This window comes from Anas acuta, chromosome 1 (assembly GCF_963932015.1).
Source record: "Anas acuta chromosome 1, bAnaAcu1.1, whole genome shotgun sequence".
In the NCBI taxonomy this organism is placed as follows: Eukaryota; Metazoa; Chordata; class Aves; order Anseriformes; family Anatidae; genus Anas; species Anas acuta.
Window position 1 is genome coordinate 84,075,108 of NC_088979.1, and position 20,061 is coordinate 84,095,168.

A 20,061-nucleotide genomic window follows, 5' to 3' on the forward strand; every position below is an offset into this window, starting at 1 on the left:
CGAGCCGGGCGAGGGGATTTGCTGGGTCGTTGGCTGCGCCTGGGGAAAGGCGGGGGGGCGGGGGGGCTGGCTGCGCCGAGCGCTGGGGGATTTGAGAGGGAAGGGGAGGGGGCGGCTGGGCTCGCAGGAGGGGGATGGGGGGGCTGGCTGCCGCGGCTGCCGGGGCCGGCGGCTGTTATTATTGTTATTATTATTACTGTTATTGTTATTATTTTTAGGGGGCGGCGGGAGCGAGGATGGGAGAGGGGGGGGCCGGGGAGGGCTGCGCTCGGCGCAGGGGGGACGGGGGACAGGGAAGGGGGGGGGACGTGGATAGGGGGGGCCGCCGGCTGCGCCCGCGGAGGGGGCACGAGGTGAGGGCGGTGGGAGAAGCGTCTCCTCTGTTTCTAATAAAGGAAACGACTTTTATTGAACGATAAATGCAGGGGAACGAAAGTCGTGTGGGTGCGCCTGGTGGGGGCGATTGATTTGGCGGAGCGGGGGGGTAAAGGAGCCGAGGTTGGAGGGGGGGGGAGGCGGCTGCCCGTGCCGTGCCGTGCCGTGCCGGAGCGGGCTGGTTGCTCAGGGCCGCCGGGGCTCTGCTGCTCCAGCCCGGGGGGGCTCGGGGAGGGGGCTCGGGCTGCCCCCGGCCCCTGGGGGGGTCGGCGGGGGGAGCGAGATGCGCTCGGTGGGGGGTCCGGGAGGGTAGAGGGGGGGGGATGCGGGCCGTGGGGTGGTGCCGCCTGCCCCTCTCGGGCAGGGGGGGGGCTGAGGGGGAGGTGTCGGCTGCGCCTCGCCAGTTGGGATTTGATAGGGGCGGTAGGAGACACGTCTCCTGTTTCTAATAAAGGAATCGGCTTTTATTGAAGGATAAATGCAGGGAACCAAAGTCGTGTGGGCTGCAGCCGCCGAGCTTCGTTAGCTGCCGATGTGACTGTGAAGATAAAAACGCTCCACAATAACGCGAGCGAGCGCCGGGAGCGCCCGGCGCTGGGGGGGACGCGCGCTCCCCGCCGGCCCCGGCCCCGACCCCGGCCCCGACCCCGGCCCCAAGCCCCCCGCCGAGCCCCGCGGCCCCGTGCCCGCGGCGGAAGGTGCCCGGGGAGCCCCAGCCCGTGCTAACGGCTCGGCCTTGGGACTTGGCCAAGTTTCTCTGACTTAGGGGAACTCTGGGGATGAGTAATCGCGCCAGGCTAGGCTTTGGGAGGGTGTTTTTTTTTGTTTTGTTTTTTTTTTTCTTCTTCTTTTCGCTCGCTCTCTCTCTCTCTTTTTTATTTTTTTCCCCTTGTCATCAGCTGCTGACCCACTCACTCCGAGAACGCGGCACCGAGGTGTTTCTGAGAAGGGCGGCGGGAGGAGACGGCTGCTGCGGCGAGCCCGGGGAAGCCCCCCCCCGGCCGCCTGCCCGTCGGGGCCGCTCGGGGGCCGCCGCGGTGGCCCCGTCGGGGCCGGGGGTGGCCGCAAGCAGCGCCCCGCACACGCCCCGCACGGCTGCCGAGGGCAGCGCGGTGGCGCCTGGCCCTCGGGGCGGCGGCGCCCGGCCTTTTTCCCCCGGGATCTCGGCCGACGGCGGCGGAGGGAGGCCTCCCGGGGGGGAAACCCGGGCTGGGGGCCGGGGACGAGGCGGCGTGTGGCCCCGGCCCCGGCGTGGGCGCTGCCCGGCGGGCGGGGAGGAGCGGGGCGGGCGGCCGCATCCTGCCCGCGGGCAGCGGCGGCGGAGGGGAGGGGAGGGGAGGGAAGGGGAGGGCAGGGCGGGGGCCGGGCGGCGTGCCCGGTGTGTGCCTGCCGGGCCGCGGGGTCGGAAGCGGCCGGGGGGGCGCGGGGGGAGGAAGCCAGGGGCGAGGCGGCGCCGAGCTCCGCCGCCGGCAGGGGATCCTGCGGCGCGGCTGGCGCAGGCCGGGGGGAGAGGCAGCGAGGCGGCCGGGGGGTTTTGGGGGGGGTTCAAGGGGCAGGAGGGCCCGGAGGGCTTCGGTCCCCCCCTTACCTGCGCGATCCGGCTTCCCCGAGCCGCGCCGGGATGCGGGAGGTGCGCCGCGCACGGTGCGGGCACACGGCGGGGGGAGGACGCGGGGAGCCGGAGCGAGGAGCAGGCTTTAAATGGCATTTCTAAGCGGAAAATACTTTTCTGTTTTTCCCCCTTTTTTTTTTTTTTTTTTGTTCGAAGCCGCTTTCGAAATGAACATTTTCTGCGATAAGAGGTGACCGATCAGAATCGCTGGGGGGAGGCTGCAAGCAGACGTTTTGCCCCAGCTTACTGTTATCTTATCTTTCACACTTGCAGGGCGCAAAAGTGGCTTATCTTTGTACCCACCCCCCTCTCGCCTTAATTGCTAAAAACACTGTGAAGTGTTAAGTACAGGACTAAAGAATCTCTCCGCGTGTCTGCCATGCGAGCGAAAAAAAAAAAAAAAAAAAAGAGAGAGAGAGAGAGAGAGAGAGAAAAGGATCCGACTTGCAAAATTAGGGGCTTTTCTCTGGAAAAGTCCACACGTGTACACCCCGAGAGCCCCTCCCTGCCCCCGCTCCGCTGCCGCTTTGATGTTGCGGGCTCTCCTTTGCCTTGTAGGCTCCCCGGAGAGCCACCCGGCGCTGCGGGCTCCCAGCCGGGAGCCGATCCCGCTCCGCAGCGCGGCGGAGGCCCCCGGCGGCCCGGAGCCCGCTGTCACCTCTGGGGCGGAGTGAATAACCCCAGTGTTTGGGAACCCGGCCGCGGAATTGGTATTCAGGGCTGAGGCACGGCACCGTCTCCCGGCTTTTCTCTCCCCCCCCCTCTGAAACAAAACACAACACAAAAACAAAACCAGAAGGAGGACGGAGGTGATTCATCGACTGTATCCAATTATTAACATACAAGCTGCAGGCTGCACAAACACACCTTCAAACCATGGCGCTTCCCCCGGCCGACGGATGATACAGAAACTCCGGAGCTGCCGAGCCAAGGCCGGGGGGGCGCAGAGGGAGCCCGGGGACCCGACGCCAGCCTCGGGCACCCCTCTGGGACCGGGTGGCCGGGAGGCGACGGCTACACCTCGCCCTCACTGCTCCTTGCTTGGGGACGGGGGTTTGTTTGTCCCCTGCCTGCATCCCGGTGCCCGCAGGGGGGGGGACACCGCGAGCAGACAAAATGGCCGAGATCTCCAAGCTGGGGGAGCCCCGCTGCCCCTCTCCCCTTGGCCTCCTACAACCCCAATGCCCCCTTCCCCATCCCAGGGGGCTGGGGGCTGTGAGACCCCGCTGAGCTCTGCCCGGGCCCCGGTGGCCGGAGGGCTGCCCGGAGAGCATCGGGGTGTCCGTCGGGGTGTCCGTCGGGGTGTCCGTCGGGGTGTCCGCGGTGGGGTGCCTCTCCCGAGCACGGAGAGAGCAGGGCCTCGGGATCGCGGGCACCGTGGCTCTTTTGTGGAGCGGGGGAAGGGTGCGGAGCAAAGCAGAGCCAAGCGGGGAGATTTGTCATTCTCCTTTGTACGAGAGATAGCGCGCCGCTCGGTCCCTGAACCGAAGGCGTTCTCGGGCTCTTCTGGGGCGAGGGGAGGGGAGAAGGGGGGGGCTGGAAATAATGGATCTCCTGTCAACAGAGTAGCCCTGAACTGCGAACTAAAATTATAGTACTTGTGCTATGCAAAACCCCCTTGATTGCGCGGGGAGTTCGCATGGCGGTGTAACAATATGCTGGCACCGTGTCAGGTCTGAAAGCGCCGCAGACCCCGTATAACGCCAATTGAGGCTTGTCTCGTTTTGTTATTCAGATTTCTACACTTCCATTAAAAACAGCCTTACAATAAGCAATGATAAAGGTCTGATTTAAGACACACTCAAGCAGGGCAATTCAGAGCTTAGGACAGTGATCTGTTATTTATAGGCTTTTCCTAGCACTCATCACCAGGCTGTCTGAGCACCTCGCTCGCATTAATTCATTTTACCTTCGCGGCGCCCGGCTCCCCTCTCCCTCGTTCCCCGAGCCCAGGAGACACGGGCTCTCCGCTCGCAGGGAAGGGAGGCCCGGAGGGGGCCGAGCCCCGGCTTCTCGGCTCGGGGGGGTCCCGACCCCCAACTTTTGGGGCACGCGGGAGGCGGCGCGGAGCTGCCGGGAGCCCAGGCGTGCGGGCCGGGGGGGCGCGGGGAGGGGAGGAGAGGGGGGGCTTGCCATTAGAGGCCTCGCTGGAGGTAAATGAGAGCCGGAGTAAAGCCGTCCCATTTGGAAGCCTCCTGCGAGAAGTCCATTCTGCCATTAACAATGGATTTGTCTTTACGAGGAGGTTAAGTGCTTCGCATTATCGGAGCTGCCGCTCGTGCGAGCGCATCCTCGCCCGGCTCCGCAGCAGCAGCAGCAGCATTAGCAGCAGCAGCAGCACTATTAGCAGCAGCAATAGCAGCAGCAGCACGGAGCCCCGAGCAGCTGTGCGCAGAAGCCCCCCCACTCCGGGCCGAGAGCAGCGCGCAGCGGCCTGACCCGGGGGTCAGCTCCCCCCGGGGCGTGCGGGAGGGCAGGGCCCGGCGCTGTGCAGGCGGCAGCGAGCTGTGTTTTCCCGGCTTAGCTCGGCCGGGCCGAGCCAGGGCCCCGGGAGGAGCGAACTGAAGCCCCAATGTGCTGGGCGGCCTCCCCGCCGCAAAGCTCGGGGACCCGGGGAACAAAAAAGGCACAGAGGCGAACAAGCGCGGTTCTGTTCCTCCCCGCGCCGCGGAGGAAACGGCGTGCACAAAGAAAGAAAAGTTTGACTACGGTTAAAAATAAAAAATTAAAAAAAAAAAAAAAAGTGGAGCGAGTTTTCGGCGAGATAACTTGAAATCACCGGTTAAAGGGGGGAAAAAAAAAAAAAAAGGAAAGAAAGAAATTAATGCGACAAACAAACAAAAAGCACAAAACCACAGAAAAAAAAAACCACCCAAGCCCACGCCGTAGGCAGACGCATGTGATCTGGACTTTGCCGCCCGGGGGAAGGGAAGCGGGCGACTTTTGTGATGCAAGTGGGGGCCGATGGCACCGCGGAGCCGGCCCCGCGGGGACAGACAAAGCCGGGAGCCAGCGCAGCCGGGAAGCCGCGGCTGCGGCCACCTCGCCGACAGCCGCGATAGTTCTGCTTTCCTACCGAAAGGAGCGATTTTAACGAGGTTTTCCCTAGGAAAGGGGAAAAAAAAAAAAAGCAGAGGCCTTCCCTCCAGCTGTGTGTCTGTAACTCACGTGTGTTCAGTCTAATAACTTTTAATGTCTAGCCCTAAAACGTCTTTATAAAAAATAGCTTTACAGCGTAATAGGCCAGGTGTCCTTCTGCTTGTTATCGGAGATTAAAAAAACGTGTGGCTGCCTTTTTTTTTTTTACGTGCGTGGCCCGCCGCCCCGGCAGCAAACCCGCCGGCCGCGGCTCGGCCCTGCCCGCAGCCCCCCGGGGGTCGTGCGCCCACCGACCGCCCCCCGGCCCGGCCCGGCCCGGCCCGGCCGCTGCCGGGCGAGGAAGGCGAGCGGCGCGGAGTTTTGGGTTTCAGCCGGTGGGTCTTTCACTTCTGCTTCGAGACGGGCGACTTCTTCTGAGATCCGTAGCGAAAACCCCAAAGCCAGTTTCGCGAAATGCCAGCCGTGACCGGGCTGTGCGCGCTCCGTGTCCCCCCCATCTCCCCCCGCCCCGGGCAGCTGGCGACCCTGGCGATTTTCCTGACGTGGCTGAGATTCTCCGTCCCTTTTTTTTTTTTTTTTTTTTTTTTTTTTGGCGGGGAGGAGGAGGGAGCACTTGGCCACGGCCAACTTTCGGGAACTCCTGCTCTGCCATCCTCAGAGCGCTCCCTGCGCGCTCCCTGCGCGCCGTGCTGCCTCGCTGCGCTCCCGGGAGCTTTTTTTTCTCTCGCAGGGGCGCGATTAAAAATCCCCCCCCCCTGGGGCGCGATATCCGCGCTATTCACCAGCTGCTCGGGATCTCCGCTCCCCCGGCCGGGCGGTGCGGGGCCGCCCCGGGGCTCCCCCCGGTTCTCTCCCCCCCCTCCCCACCCCTCCCCGGGGGCCACGGGAGCCTCCGCGCCGCGGTCACCGCGGGACCGGAGCCGGGCGTTACGGACGCGAAATTTACGAGGCGAGCTCGGCGAGCCAAAAGTTGGCGTGCCAAAGTAAATAGATGCAGCCGATAACTACCAACCCGGAGATTAAAGGGCTCCTGAACCCGGGCAGAAATCTTAAAGCGGCCGGAGGAACGGCAGCGGAGGGGAATCGCGCTTGAGCCGCCGCGGCGGCCACCCCCGTTCACACGCTGCGGAAAGCGCCTTACGGGCTCCCGAAGCCGGATCAGGCGACAGCGCGCTTTAATAAGGTCCCCCCCGGCCCCCCCGCCCCGCGCAATGCAGACGTTGACAAACGAGCGTCTTTTTCCATCCCGATTTTAGAGCCGGGAGAAGGGGCCGGGGGCAGGCGCGCACAGCAGCGCGGCCGAGCCCTGCGAAGTTGGGGTGCTGTGTGTGTGTGGGGGGGGGGGCACCCCTTTATAAGGCGGGGGGGGCTGTGAGAGAGAGAGAGAGAGAGGGGGGGGGGCGGAGGGGATGCCCCTGCGCCGCGGGGGGACCCCGAGCCGGAGCGTCCGGGGACGGGGAGCCCCGGTTGGGGGTCGGGGGGGGGTCTCCAAGGGGCGGGTGGCGGAGGGGCCGGGGGCGTCCCGGGGGGGGCTGCATCGCGGCGGGGCCGGGCGCGGAGCCTCGCAGCGCCGTCTGGCAGCGCCGCCGCCGCCGCCGCCGGGGTTTTGACAGCTTGGCGGAGCGGAGTGAGCGGAGCTTTATGGTAATTGCGGTTCTCCACTGGCCTTCTGGGTAGCGAGCGAGGGGAGTATCGGCGGGGCGGGTGGGGGGGGAGCCGGCTTTCCTCTCCCCCGCCGGCCGGGGAGCGCTCAGGGGTCCCCCCGGGGCGCCGCAGCCTGGCAGCGTTGAGCTGTGCCAGCCGGGGGGGGCGCGCAGGGCAGGGCAGGGCAAGGCGAGGCGAGGCGAGGCGAGGCGAGGGGGCCGGCGGCGGCGCGGCGGGGGGGGGCAAATCGATTAGTCAGGGCGAAAAGGGGGGGGGGAGAGCGGCGGGGCGAGCCCTGCCTGGGCAGGGAAACGCAGCCCGGGGAGGGGGAAACTTGCAGAGGGAAAAAGCGGTGGCGGCGCTGCTGCTGCTGCTGCTGCTGCTGCTGCTGGCGGCGGCTCCCTCGGTGCAGCGCCTGCCCGGGGGGAGGGGAAGGGAGGGGAGGCGGCGGCTGGAGGAGGAGGAGGAGGAGGAGGAGGAGGGAGAGAGGGAGGGGGGATGCGAGGGGAGCGCAGCGTGCAGCAGACGGAGCCCGGTCTCCCAGCGGCAAGGTGAGGAAGAGCGGCTTTCCCGGCGGACTAAAGAGGGGAGGGGGGGGAGAGGAAGAAAAAAAAAAAAAAAAGAGAGAGAGAGAGAGAGAGAGAGGAGGAGAAGAGGAGGAGGAGAATTAAATCCCCAGCCACACACACACACAAAGCCGCGGCGGCCAGGGCACGGGAGACGGCGGCGCGGGCGAGATGTGGGGAGCGCCGCGCTCGCCAGCGCAGGAACTTCGCCCGGAGCAAGCCAGCAACATGGCGCTGCCAAACCAGAGCCGGCAGCCGGAATGAGCATCGCGGGCTGCTGCTGCTCCCGCTGCCGCCGCTGAGCCGAGCCGAGCGGAGCCGAGAAGCGAAGCCCTCCCCGCGGGCACCTGCCCCGTCGGCGCAGGCGGCGGCCGCGCTCCTGCCCCCCGCGCCCTGCAGCTCCCCGCCCGCCCGCAGCGGGGCAAGCCGCGGCGCACGCCCCCCCCGGAGAAGGGGGAGGGGGGGGTCAGGAAACTTTTCTCCAGCCTCCCCCTCGCACCCCCACGCCCGCCCCCCGACGGGGCTGCCCTTCCGGGGAGAGCAGCGGGGCGAGGCGAGGCGACGGCGGCGGCGGGACCCACGGCGCGGCAGGAAGGTCAGTGCTGCGCTCCGCGCCCCGCAGCCCTCGGAGGGGGGGGTTAGGGGGCTCGACGGGGCTCCCCTCGGTGTCCCCCCCTCCCTTTCGACGGGGACGCGGTCCGAAGTTGCGGCTCGGGGCGGGGGGACGGGCTGGGGGGCCGCGGGCACACGCCGCCTCTCCCGGTGCGCCTCCGGGGCTGCGGTGGCGGAGGGGAAGTTTGGAGGCAGTTGCTGGCGGAGATGCCTGCTCGGGGAGCCGCGGGTGGCGGTGTCCGCTCCGGAGAACCCGCGGGGGGGTGCGAGGAGGGGGGGCACGGTGCTGGGGAAGGCGCTGAGGCAGCGACCGGGGAGAGGAGCGGGGCGCCGGGACGGGAGAAGGGGGGGTCCCCGCTCGGCACCGGGAGGCTGCGCGCCCCGGGGCGGCCAGGTGAGGGCACGGGGAGCCCGCAGCGGTTCCGTGCCCGCGCCGGGGGAGCCCGGGGCTCCGCTGCCCCCTTCCTCCTCCTCCTCCTCCTCCTCCTCCTCCCGGCGGGGCGGGCGGCGAGGCGCACGTGGGGCAGGGCGGCCCGGGGCTTTCCCGTGCGCGGAGCCGTCCTGGCGTGAGGTCCGGCGTGACACGGAAGTTTTGGGCGCCTTAAAAACGGAGCTGGGACTCGGGGAGCGAGCCCGAGGGAGGCTCGGGGCTCGCCATCAAAGGGCCGGTCGGAGGGGGCCGGCCGGGCGGGGAGGCAGCAGCGGAGGCTGCTTTGTGAAGCCGGGGCCAAGCGGGGCGGCTCTGCGCAGCATATGAGGCACGCATTTGATGTTCGCGGAGCGAGTCCGGGGGCGAGGGCTGCGGAGCGTTCACGTTCCTCTTTCTTTCTTGGTGTGTGTGTGTGTTTTTTTTTTTTTTCTCTTCGCTTCCCTCCCTCTCTCGTTTCCGCGATGTCTGTCGGATCCCGGGTTCACTGATCGAGGAGGGGAGGGGAGGGTGGGGGGGGCGGAGAGCACCTCCCCCTCGCCCCCGACTGAAAAAAAAAAAAAAAAAAAAAAAAAAGAAAAAAAGCCCCGGCCGTAGCGAGCGGTGTAAAACTGACAAAGTGCGGGCACTGGCTTTAATGGTATCGCCTCGGAGCTCCTCGCAGCATTAATTCCCACTAATGAATCTTTTCCAGAAACTCCGTTCATTGCTTTCATCTGCTCTTTGGAGCCTGCAGCTTTTGTATTCGTGTTTGTATTAAAAAAAAAAAAAAAGGGGGGGGGGGGGAGTGGAGCGGGGGGAGTCCAGCCCGCACCACGTAGCCTCGCAGCAAAGCCCGGATTTTCCAAAGGTTTCTATTAACTTTTTTTTTTTTTTTTTTTTTTTTTTTTTCCCCTCCCGGGGCCGGGAACAAAGCTGGGGAGGGGGCGAGGTGCGGGGGTCCCGGCCCCGGGGGGGAAGAGGGGGGTTGGGGCAGCTCCTGCCGGTGCCCGGCGCCGCGCAAAAGCCGCGCAAGATGCGCGCAGCCCCGCGCAGCGCTTCCTCCCCGCCGCTGCTGCTTTCGCCTCCTGCCGTCCCCGAGCCGCTCTCGGGGCTGTCTGGAGCCCGGTGCCGCCGCGCTTGCAACACCCCGCTTCATTTCCTTTCGCTTCTCCTGCCGAAGCTGCTGCGTGCTTTTTTTTTTTTTTTTTTTCTCCCTCTTTTTTTTTTTTTTTTTTTGTAATTATTTTTTTCCCCCCTCCGAGAGGTAGACGGCGCAGCGCTCACCCTAATTGCTTTTAGGAGGATTAGGAGCAAATTCCTCCCCCCCCCCCTCTCCCCTCCTTCTCCACCTCCCCGCCTCTCCCCCCCCCTCTCGCCCGCCCTCCCTCCCTCCCGTTGCCTTCGCACGCCGGGGTTGCAGTTTATCCCTGGTGCAGTTCTTTGAATTGCTGTCACAAATAGGTGACTCAGAGTTAATTAGGAAGTATGCACTGGATCAATGGGCTGCACAGCTCATTAGTTATTCCCCAGCCTTTTGCAGCGTTGGACCTCCGGCTCCTCGCGCCGCCGTCCCTCGTCCCTACGCAGCCCGGAGGGCTGGCAGGGAGCACTCGGGGTGAGGGGGGGGACCGAGAAGGGACACACACACACACACACACACGTTCAAGTTTCCAGGTTGGTTTCCGTGTGGACTCGTGGCTTGCTCCTTCCTTGTGGCCCCCCCCAGCCCCTCCCTGGCCGGCTGGCAAACCTGCCTCCCCGCCCGGGCGTGGGGGGCCCTCGCCCACCCCGAGGTCGGAGGGACGAGCCCGGGAATGTTACCAAAAACAAACAGGCACCAAAAAAAAAAAAAAAAAGAAAAAAAAAAGGGGGGGAGAAAAAAAAAAAAAGTGTGCGTGTGTTTATTGGAGCGTACGCTGAGGGAGCAGACAAAATCTCATTTGTCAGGCATGAAGGTGGGCTGTGTGGAAGGCTATAAATACACCGGGGAGGATTGTAGCGCGGTCACTTTTCTGCTCCTCGCCATTTCTAAGGTGAGTGGCGGAGGCTGAGGGACCGGGCAGGGGCTTCTCCTGGTATTGTTTGTCCGCCTGTGATAGATCGGTCTAGACAGCCGCTCAGGCTCCCTGCGAGCTCAGGAACCGGAGCCTGAAAGGGAGAGTGGGGGAGTCGGAGAGGAAAAGGTCACCGCGATATTTTTTTTCTTTTTTTTTTTTTTCTTCCCCTTTTTTTTTTTTTTTTTTTTGTTTGGTGGCGGTGGCTGTTAACCCTTAAAGCCGAGAGGGGATCGCGGCCGCCAGCCCCGGCCTGGAAGGAGCGGGGCGCAGTGGTATCAGGGATGCTGCTGGAGCTGGTGGAGGGGGGGGCGCGCAGGCAGCGCACCCCAGCGCTGCCCCGTCCACCCAGTTGCTTTTTGAGAGCGGTTTCCCACAACAGGAAAAGAGTTCACGAGGCGAGCGCCGGATTATTTCGTTCCCAGGAGTTTCCTCTTTGGAAACTCCGGGGCGCGCTCGGAGCCGGGGGCGGCCGGCCACAGGACCGGCCAAGCCACCGCAGCCACTCGGGCAGCATGTGGGCGAGCCCTGCCCGGGGGGTGATCCCCGGTCCCCCCCTGCCTCCCCCAGCCTGGCCGTGCCCTCTGTGGGCCGCAGTGGAAGCCCTGGGGTGGGGGATCCCAGCCCTGCAGGGAGGGCGAGCGCACGCCACCGCCTGCTGCTCCGTCAACTTCTCCCCTCGCAGCGCCGAGCCCGTGGCCACCCGGGGCCGTGCGTGCGTGCGGGGTCAGTGGGTTTCCTTTTTTCCTGGGCAGCCCTGGGCTCGTGTCCTGCATTCGCAGCAGCCAGGCACGCTGACCTCGGCGTGTTTTTGGCAGCCCAGCGGGCCGGGCGGTGGGCACACCTCGCCGAGCTGAGCGGGAGGGCAGGCTGCGAGCGGGGTTGGCGTGGTGTGGTGGCTGGCAGTAGGTTTGGGGTTATGTGCACGGCGTGTGCGTGTTTCCTTTTGTACTGAGACATTCTCGGTGGATGAGATGCGATCGTGCCGTGCAAGCCTGGGCGGTACAGATTAAAAGCAGTTAAGGCTTTAGAGCGATAGATAAAAGCTGGTTTTGTTGGATTCGCCTGCAGCGCAGACCATTCCCATTCCTCTTTGTCTGAGCCCCGGTTCCGGGCGCTACAGCCTTATTGGAAATGCTCCCGAGCAGTCCGCGGAGCCAGGGCAGCAGGCAGCTCAGCGCTTATTTACACGTCACATCTAAATACATCTCTAATTAGATAGAGGCAACGCCGGAAATGGCAGATTTGTTGCATATCTAATAGAGACCAGTACAAACAGACTCAGCGGGGCTTCCCTCTCTACAACACCCCCCCCAAAAAAAAAAAAAAAAAAAAAAAAAAAGGAAAAAAAGAAAAAAGGGCCGGGAAGACCAGGCGAGTAATCCCAGAGCGAGCAGCAGTGACTTCTTGCCTTCGAGTGCGCTCCGGGCCCTGTTGGCGAACGTCTCCATTCTAATATTTAAAGCAATATTTAGAATGTGTGAACCGTATGCCCAAATATGGGCCGGGGCTCGAAACAATACTGGTGTCTTGGCTTTATTCCTGCGCGGGTGGACAGCCCCGGCTCCGTGTCACGCACTGTGCCTGCCTTTACCAGGACGTGCCCAGAGCTGCAGCTCCTCAGGCAGCTGGAGGCCGCCGGCCCTTCGCCCTCCTCTTCCCCCACCCCACAATAATTCGCTTTTTCTAAGGCCATGGGAGCAGAAAGAGGCCGAGGCTGGTCCCGTTAGAGGGATGCCAAAGCTTTGGGGCAGCTGAGCTTTGGGGACCCCGTGCAGTCAGCACAAGCAAACTTTGCGGACTGCACAAAGTTGTCGATGTCCTTTTGGGTCGTCGTTTGCGGGGAGAGGGGACTGGGGCTACCGTGGCCCGACATAATGAGTGCTGCACGTGCCTGAGTAGTCTCGGCAAGCTGTGGCCATCCTTTGAAAGGTGTCTCGGCTCTGACCAGCGAGTGGCCCCTGCGAAGAGAGGCGAAAGGCCCGCTCCGGCTCGGGTGGCAGCCACGTTGTGCCTGGTGTAGACGCAGCTTTGGATGGTGCTGGCATGGAGGAGGAGCGGGCTGTGGGTTTGGGAGCGTTGGCAGAGGTGTGGGGCTCTCGCCCGGGACTGCGGCGTGCTGCAGGTGCCACACGATGCACTACCTTTCCCCCACACACCGCTGTAGGTCACGTTTTAGTGCGGGCTCCGCGACGGCGGCGTGAGGCCGAGTTTAATACTTCTTCCTCCGACTGGCGTGGCTTGGGAAATAACGCATGGCCGGCGCGGGCCTGTTTTAGCCCCCGGCTCCTGATTTTGCAGATGTGGAGGGAGGGAGCCGGGCTGGCCCCGTTGGCCTCCCGGAGCAGCTCTCCCGGAGCCGGCTGCGCGTGTGCGCCTGGCTGCGTGCAGGAGCCAGCGCGGAGGCCTCGGCTGCAGGCAGGGGGAGTTCCCGTGGCCGTGAGCAGCCCTGGCTCCGGTTAATCCCCGTGTCCTTTGGCGGAACGGGCTCACGGCGACGGCTGCTCCGGGGCGACCTTTTCCCTCCCACCTGCTCGGGCCGAGCCGTGCGGCACGGGGCCGTCTCTCCCGGGGCAGCGCGTGTTTCCCCAGGGATCCTCCGCTGCCGGTGGCGCTCCTCTGACCCGATGAGCAGGAGAGGTGGGGACGGAAAGGAGGAGGCCAAGAGCTCACAGCGAGAGCAGATTTAGGAAAGTTCTGCTGCTTTCCAGCAAGGAGTTCATTTTTCCTTGTTTGCTGGACAGCAGTTCTTGGCAGCGAGGGGATTTTTTTTCCCCCCCCTCCTCCTCTCTACCACTGCTGGAAAAGTTAGCGAGCGAACGCACCTGCCCGTGGGTTTTTGTAAGGCGTTGCCTGAATGATTTGGGACTCTCACCCCCGACCCACGAGCCCTCCACGCAGCCCAGCCCCACCTTGCGAGCTGCCGGCTCCGGTGCCGTGCGATTAGAGATGCGAGGAAGTCGGCTCGGAGAAGATCCTGACAGCATGAAATATAATTTGTGATCTGAAAGACAGTTTCCAGTATAATCTCATTATGCACCACAGACTCCCGGTGTTATTTTGTAGAAGGCGGACAATGATCAATTTACATTGACCTGGGGCTGGGCGAGCTTTTAGATGGTAATTGCCATATTGATTTGCATGCAAAAAGAAGACCTGCTAAAATTAAAGACCGGAAGCTAAATTAAACTAAATTTATTGTCTAGGTGCAAACTAAAAGACTTGTTAAAGTCTCGGGTAGAGTTGGAGGAGCTATGAAATTCAGAGGGAAAAAAAAATGATCGCGGTCCCGATCGCGGTGGAAAACGAACCCAGGCGGCCGGGAACAGGGCTGCAAAGACCCCATTGTGAGCGGAGGCACACAAGCCAGGGCTGCTCCGTGTAAGCCCCGACTCTCTAAACAATCGGCGAATAAAATATCTCCTCTGTCCAATGAAAACCTTGGGCTGAATGTTGGGATTGTCGCGCTAAGGAAAACAAAGCTTTATTTGGATAAGACAATTAAAGTGGAAAGCACAGAATCCACCAGCCACACTGGGAATCGGGCAGTATAAAGAGGCGAGTGTGCTCAATAGACCGCTGGGGAGAGAGGGGGGGAGGCTTCGGGGCCGCGCGGCGCAGCGGAGCCTGCACCGGGGAAAGCCTGGCATTGTGCTCGGCGTGCTCCGCGGCGAGGAGGGGCGAGACGAGCCGCCTTGGAGCGAGGTGTGCGCTGCTTTCCGCCGCTCTCCCACGGCTGCGAGCTGCGTCTCCGCAGGGCGGTCGTTCCCCGAGCTCCTCCGGACGGCCTGCGGTGGGTTGTGGGGTGCTGGCCCCAGCGGCTGGCTCGTTACCCCCGAGGGTGGGCTCCTCTTTTTTTGTTTCACCCCGAGGAGCGCTCGCTCAGCGCTCGGGAATACCTCACCTAGGGGCCTCGCGCGTCTTTTCGCTATTTGCATATTACAACACACCGGGGCCTGCATCCTCAGATAGAAAAGTCAAATCTCCTCCTCCGCGGGAGTATCGGCGTAGCTGGCGCTTGGCACGGCTGATAGCAGAGAGAAGTACGCCCGTACTTGTGCGGGCAGCGGGCCCCGTGCCCGGGACAGCCGGTGGCTGGCCTTGTGCGTGCGTGGGCCGGGTGCCCTGGGGCTGCCTGTCCCTCAGCCGCTGCCCTCGGGCTGTGGGGCATCCCCCTCGCTGCCCAGCTGGGGCCGGGGGCTGCTGCGGGGGCTGGGGGAGCTTTGCCTGGAGCTGCAGCTCGGGTCTGGTGCCTGTGCGTGGTCGCGGGTAGGGGCGGAGGAGTGAAATCAAAGCTGGGGGGCGTATTCTCAGCTCTCCTTGAAATTCTCAGAAAACTCGCTAATGGCGCGAGAAGGGATGGGCAGAGCTCCTCTTCTCCCAGCGTAAATTCCCTCCCTGAGCCCAACTTTCTCCACGTGAAAGCTCCAGGCTATGGAAAGATCCCACAGGGATCCCTGATCCCCGGGCAGTCCCCTTTGCTCCTACACCCCAGTGTCCTGGGTTGTGTCTAAGCCCCTCCAGCTTGCCCACAGCAGCAGAGGCTGGGCTGTGCGTTTAGGAAGCCCTTCTCATGGTCCGCCGTCCCCCTGGCTCACCTTTCTCCAGCCCATTTGCCCTCCCTGCTCTGCGTTTTCCTTTCCCTCTGTTTCAGCAGGCAAGCACAAAGTGGATTAGCAGAGCCCCGTGCAGAATTAAGCAGCAAAGTTACGCCGAGCTCTGCCAGGAGGACTCGCCTGCCTTACCTGCACAGACCTCCTGTGCCGTGCCGTGCCGTGCCACGGGCATCTCCCTGCCCGTGGGCAGGGTGGGTGCTCGCCAGGCTCTCCCCGCGGCGCTGGGCGAGGAGGGCAAGGTGGAAAGGTCTTGGGCTAAAGTGGCAAGCAGCGGGAGAAGCCGGAACAATTCTTGCGAGCAGGAAGTGATCTCCCGGGGTGAACGTTTTTAATGGAAGTGTAACTTGGCGTTGCACAAAAACCCAACCCAGGGCGGCTGCTGCCAGCCGGGGAGGATGCAGGCAGGGCCCGGGGAGATGCGTGGGAGGCTGAGCCGTGCCGTGCCGCGCTGCGCCAGGGGCGCCCACGGCGGAGCCGTGCGTGGGGCGCTGCGGGAGGCTGCGGCGCGGCCTGCCCTGAGCAGGCGGCTGAAGGTTGTCTTATTTTAGCTGCAGAAATCTCTCCCTCCCGATCCGTTACTGCGAGATCTCGCTCGCAATAAACTGTATTGGCTCTCCTCTTTATACAAATTGCTGGTATGAAAGAAAACCCAGCCTATATGCATGGAGGCAGGCATGAGCTAGTGAGATCAGGTTTCCGACTGAGCTCCCGGAGGAGAAGTCAGCATTTGATTGAAGCTACACTTGGTTCTTGGTTCCCAGGGGACAGCAGCCCTGAAACACGAGAGCCCTCCCTCCTTTTTTTTTTTTTTTTTTTTCCCCTTCTCCCTCTCTCGCTGTCTTCTTCCTCTGAAAGCCTTTGTGCTGAAAGAGCCTCGGTAGGCACGAATCGCCCGTCTCTCACCAGAGTGTGTTGCAGCCTTTGCTGACATTGTTTTGTTAGCAGTGGTTTTTACCAGGCCAGCGGATTTCCAGCTACGTATAGGCAATGAATAGTCGATGATACTGACCTGTGAGTACGCGCCGCTGGCATCGTTTGGTGGCGAATCCGATTGAGAAGTTGCTTGGAGACGTGTCGCGGCGCTGCCAAGCGCCCTGCCTGCCCGCGGAGGGAGCGCGCTGCCCTTTGGCGAGGCGGGCTGGGATGGAGGCGTCCTTCCAATCACGTCTGCTCCCTTCCAAAACTTGTGGTGTGCAAGCACACTGTGGATGTCTAGGTGCCCTCCCATGGTATCTTCAAGAGTTCGTGCAACGACAGATGTGTTTTAGAGCAATTTGTCCCGCCGTGGTTTCCCTTTACAGACAGCCCGTTTGGGTAGTGCTCGGTGTCATACTGGGCACGGGAAGGTCTCCTCGCATTGATTTTTCTCCCGTGCTCGGTGACTTCCACCTCTCCAACTTTGTCGCTGATGCAGGAACATGTAAACGCAGGGAAAGAGGAGCGGGGCTTTGTGCCCCAACTCCAGCTGCGCCCTACACACGAGGCGAGAGCGTGCGGCATCCTGCCCACTGCCTGGACAGCCTGTCTGTCTGTCCTGCCTCCTCTCCCTTCCACGGGAGCGGGCAGGGGACTGCGTTGTGCACAGCACCTCCGAGCCCCGGGGGATGCTCCCAGGTCGGGGTCCCCAGGGGGGAGCGCGCTGCGGGGCCAGGTACAGGGATGCTGCAGGGTCCTGCAGCGGGGGGAGGCAGGCAGGGGGGCGAGCGCTTGCGGGAGGCTTCTCTCGGCTCCGGGAGCTCCAGCGCTGCCCCCAAACTCCCCAAAGTCGTCGCCCCGCCGGGTATCGCCGCATGGGGTCGATGGGGCGAGGCGTGCCCCCCCCCGGGGCGGCGAGGCTCCGCCTGAACAATCGCCCGAAAGAGGCTGGTTCGGCGGCGGGGGGCGGGGGGGCAGAGGGTGTTCCTTGTTTCGAGTAAACCAGCTGCAGTAGTTGATGGTAAAGCAATGAAGGCAGACACAATGCTGCTGTTGTTGGTTTGATCTCGAACTGTGGATTGTTAGTCTGGATTTAACTATGTGGCGAGGGGAGGAGGGGAGGGGAAGGGGAGGCGGGGGGGGGGGGAATGTGAAGGCTGTTTACAGCTAGTGCAAATAATGTGACAGCTGTTGGAGCGCGAATAGCCCGCGCCTCTCCGCCACTTGCACACAAAAGCTCTCGCTGCGGCCGGAGCAGCTCCCGGGGGCGCCGCCCCGGGGCCCGACGGGGCGCACGGGGGCCGGCCCGGGCCGCTCCTCGGCGGGGAGAAGCCGCCCCAGCCTCCTCCTCCTCCTCTTTTTCCCTTCTCCTCCTCCTCCTGCTCCTGCTCCTCCGCCTGATTTACAGCGCAAGGGTGCCGGCAGGCCGCCGCGCTCCTCGGCCGGCCCCCGACGGGTTTTGCGGCCGGGAAATCCCCGCTGGAAGCGGCGGCGCTTGGCGCTGCCGGGCCCCGGGGACTTCTCGGCTGTAGGGGCGTGGGGAGGCCCCCGGGGTCCCCTGGGTGGGCGCGGAGCTGCTGGCAGCGCTGGGGCATGGTGCCGCTGCGGTGGCTGTCGGTGCGCGTTTGCTTTTCGAGCGGCGTTGGTGGTGGAGAAGTTGTTATCCCTCGGGATCGCACCGCGCCGTCCGAGATAACCTCGATGTGCGGGAGCCCTTGGAGCAGCTCCCCGGTGCAAAGCTGCTCCTGCACAAATAACCCGAGCGGCTATTTGCTCATCAGAGCCTCCGCATCCGAGCCCTCTGTTAGATTTTGATTATTATTATTATTTATTTATTCGGGAGGCGCGGGATATGAGACGCTGCCTGTGCTTGAAGTTGGCTCCTGTGTCCACAGCGATCTCCCAGCCCTTTCAGAAGAGCCTCTGGAAAGTCGAGGGAACTTGGAGAACTGGGTCCCGGCCTATATTTGTACCTGACACAGTTTTGCTACCTACGAGAATCGCTACGTTTTATATAGCAAGTGACCTCCGTGTACTATTACCTTTTTATTTTTTCGAGGTTGTTCTGGGGGTGGAAAGCAAGGAGGAAGGGGAAATACTGATCCCCCCCCACCCTTCTTGTAATTTTGGTCCGCGGGTTGGCTGCCTTTATCTATTTTTCTCCAATCTTTGCTTTTTCCTTCCCTTTTGGCCTTGAATGTCCTCTTGGTTCTTTATGGATTACGCCGCGCTATTAGTGGTGAAAGTACGCCAGCACTCATTCAACAATTTTAGCATCAATTCCTATAAACTGGTGTTTTATATGACATGTGCCATTTTTCTGCAAGAATACCGCTTGCGAAACTAGTTTCGCCTTGGAGCAAAGGCGGAAAGATAAACAAGGCTGCATAGCCAAAACACTGGCAATCTCTGCCTCCTTCCAAATCTTTTAAAGTCACGGAGTAATATTTTCAGGATTAGGCTGCTGCCTCTGAGGAGGGAATGTCGCTGGCGTTTAAAAAAAAAAAAAAAAAGGAGAAAAAGCTAATGCAAATTAGAGAAAAATAATTTTCTTTCAGCGATATGCAATGTATTAGTCACTTGTTATCATGCTTAGAGGCAGACCTCATTTGCGCGTCTGCCAACTCGTTCACATCTGCTCAGAGCTGTTCAGGGCATTTTAACCTTGGCGGTGTCGTGTCGTAGTCCCACGGATCAAGAACGAGTAATTAAAGCTCTAAGCAGCAGCAAAAATTCATAGCCGCCCATCTGCAGCGCAGTTCGCTCGCTGCTTTGTCTCGGTGCGGAGCTCCGCGAGGGGAGCGCGGGGCCGGCAGCGGGATGCGCGGCTCTGCCGGCCAACTTTCTGCTCTTTACCCTTTTTTTTTTTTTAATTAATTCTTTTTCTTTCATTTCCATTTTTTTTCCCATGGAAAATATGTTTGTTTTTTTTTTTCTTTTTTTTTTCCCCGTGTGCTGGGAGCAGGGCTGCGGGGCGCTTCGCTGCGCCCGCTGTGGACGTGCGACTCTTCCGAAGGGCTGCGGAAGGTGATGTGGGGTTGGGACACGGAGCTGCCGAGACGTTTGCAGAGGTGCTCGCAATGCTGCTTTCGTAACCCAGGAATCTCCAAAAGTGCTCGGGAAAAAAAAAAAAAAAAAAAAAAAATCCCAAACACCACATTTCCCGGCAAGGAGAAACGTTAGCGCCGTGCGCCCGACATAAACTTTGGGGCGAGGCTGGTTTTGATGCATTGTTTAGGAGAAACCGAGCTGTTTGTTGTTGGGGGGGGGTGAAGAAAAAGGGGAGAAAAAGCCCCAACTTCCCAAGCACTTTTTCACCCAAGTCTCCGCGCACCTGGGGCCCGAGCCGGCCCGGCAGGGGCCGTGCAGACAAAGCCCTGCGGGGCCGGGGAGCCCTGCAGGCCAGCCCGCCGGCTCGGAGGAGAGCCGGAGCGCCCCGAGCCGAGGATTTTCGCTGCTGGGCGCCGGCCATTTGCTGCAGCAGGCGCGGAGCCGCCGTTCCCCGGCGGGGCTGCCGGAGACGGGGAGGGGGGGACCGCGGGGAGGTGGAGGGGGAGCCGCTCTCCCCATCCATCAGCCCCTCGGAGCTGTTGCTCCGTAAATGAGGGAACCACAGGCCCTGTCAGCCGCAATTATGCAAAATGAAGTCGTCCGTGATCAATATCTCCCAACGTGCCCGACGGATGCGGGGGGGGGGATAAAGGGGGGGCCGCCCCCGCCCGGCGTGCCGCGGCGGCTCCGCGCCGGGGCTCTCGGTGCGCAGGGGGTGGCCGGAGGGAAGGCGAGGGCGCACGGCCAAAAATCAGCCCCGCAGCCCCCCCGGGGGGGCGCTGGGGGCCGTGCTCCGGGATTTCTGCGGGGAGAGCGCCGCGGAAGCGAGCGCAGCCTTTCGCCCAAGCCCTCGCTCGCAGGAGCACTCGGGCTCCTTTAGGCGATGTGGGGGGGACCCTCCCCCCCCCGGGTCCCCGAAGTTTGCGGAGATGGCAGGGGGGAAGGGGGGGCTCGGTGAATGGCGAGCCCGTCGCGCTGCGCTCGCCCAGCCTCCCGCGGCCGAACAATGGGGGACGGGCGGGGGAAGGGGCTGGCTTGGTGGTATTTTTCTTTTTTTCTCTCTCTCTTTTTTTTTTTTTTTTTCCTCCTTTTTCTTTCCTCTTCCCTT

At 62.6% G+C, this 20,061-nt stretch overlaps 1 protein-coding gene across 7 annotated transcripts in view; it reads left to right on the forward strand.

Moving 5' to 3' along the window:
- BCOR (BCL6 corepressor) overlaps window positions 1-20,061 on the forward strand; it is a 71,648-nt gene that overhangs the window by 12,691 nt on the left and 38,896 nt on the right. For 5 of the 7 annotated variants that reach the window (XM_068686236.1, XM_068686273.1, XM_068686282.1 and 2 more), the window contains exon 1: window positions 7,288-7,891. The exons of 1 other annotated variant lie outside the window; for it this stretch is intronic. The gene's annotated coding sequence lies outside the window, so the exon portion shown is untranslated. One more of the 7 variants, XM_068686247.1, reaches the window with a different exon arrangement.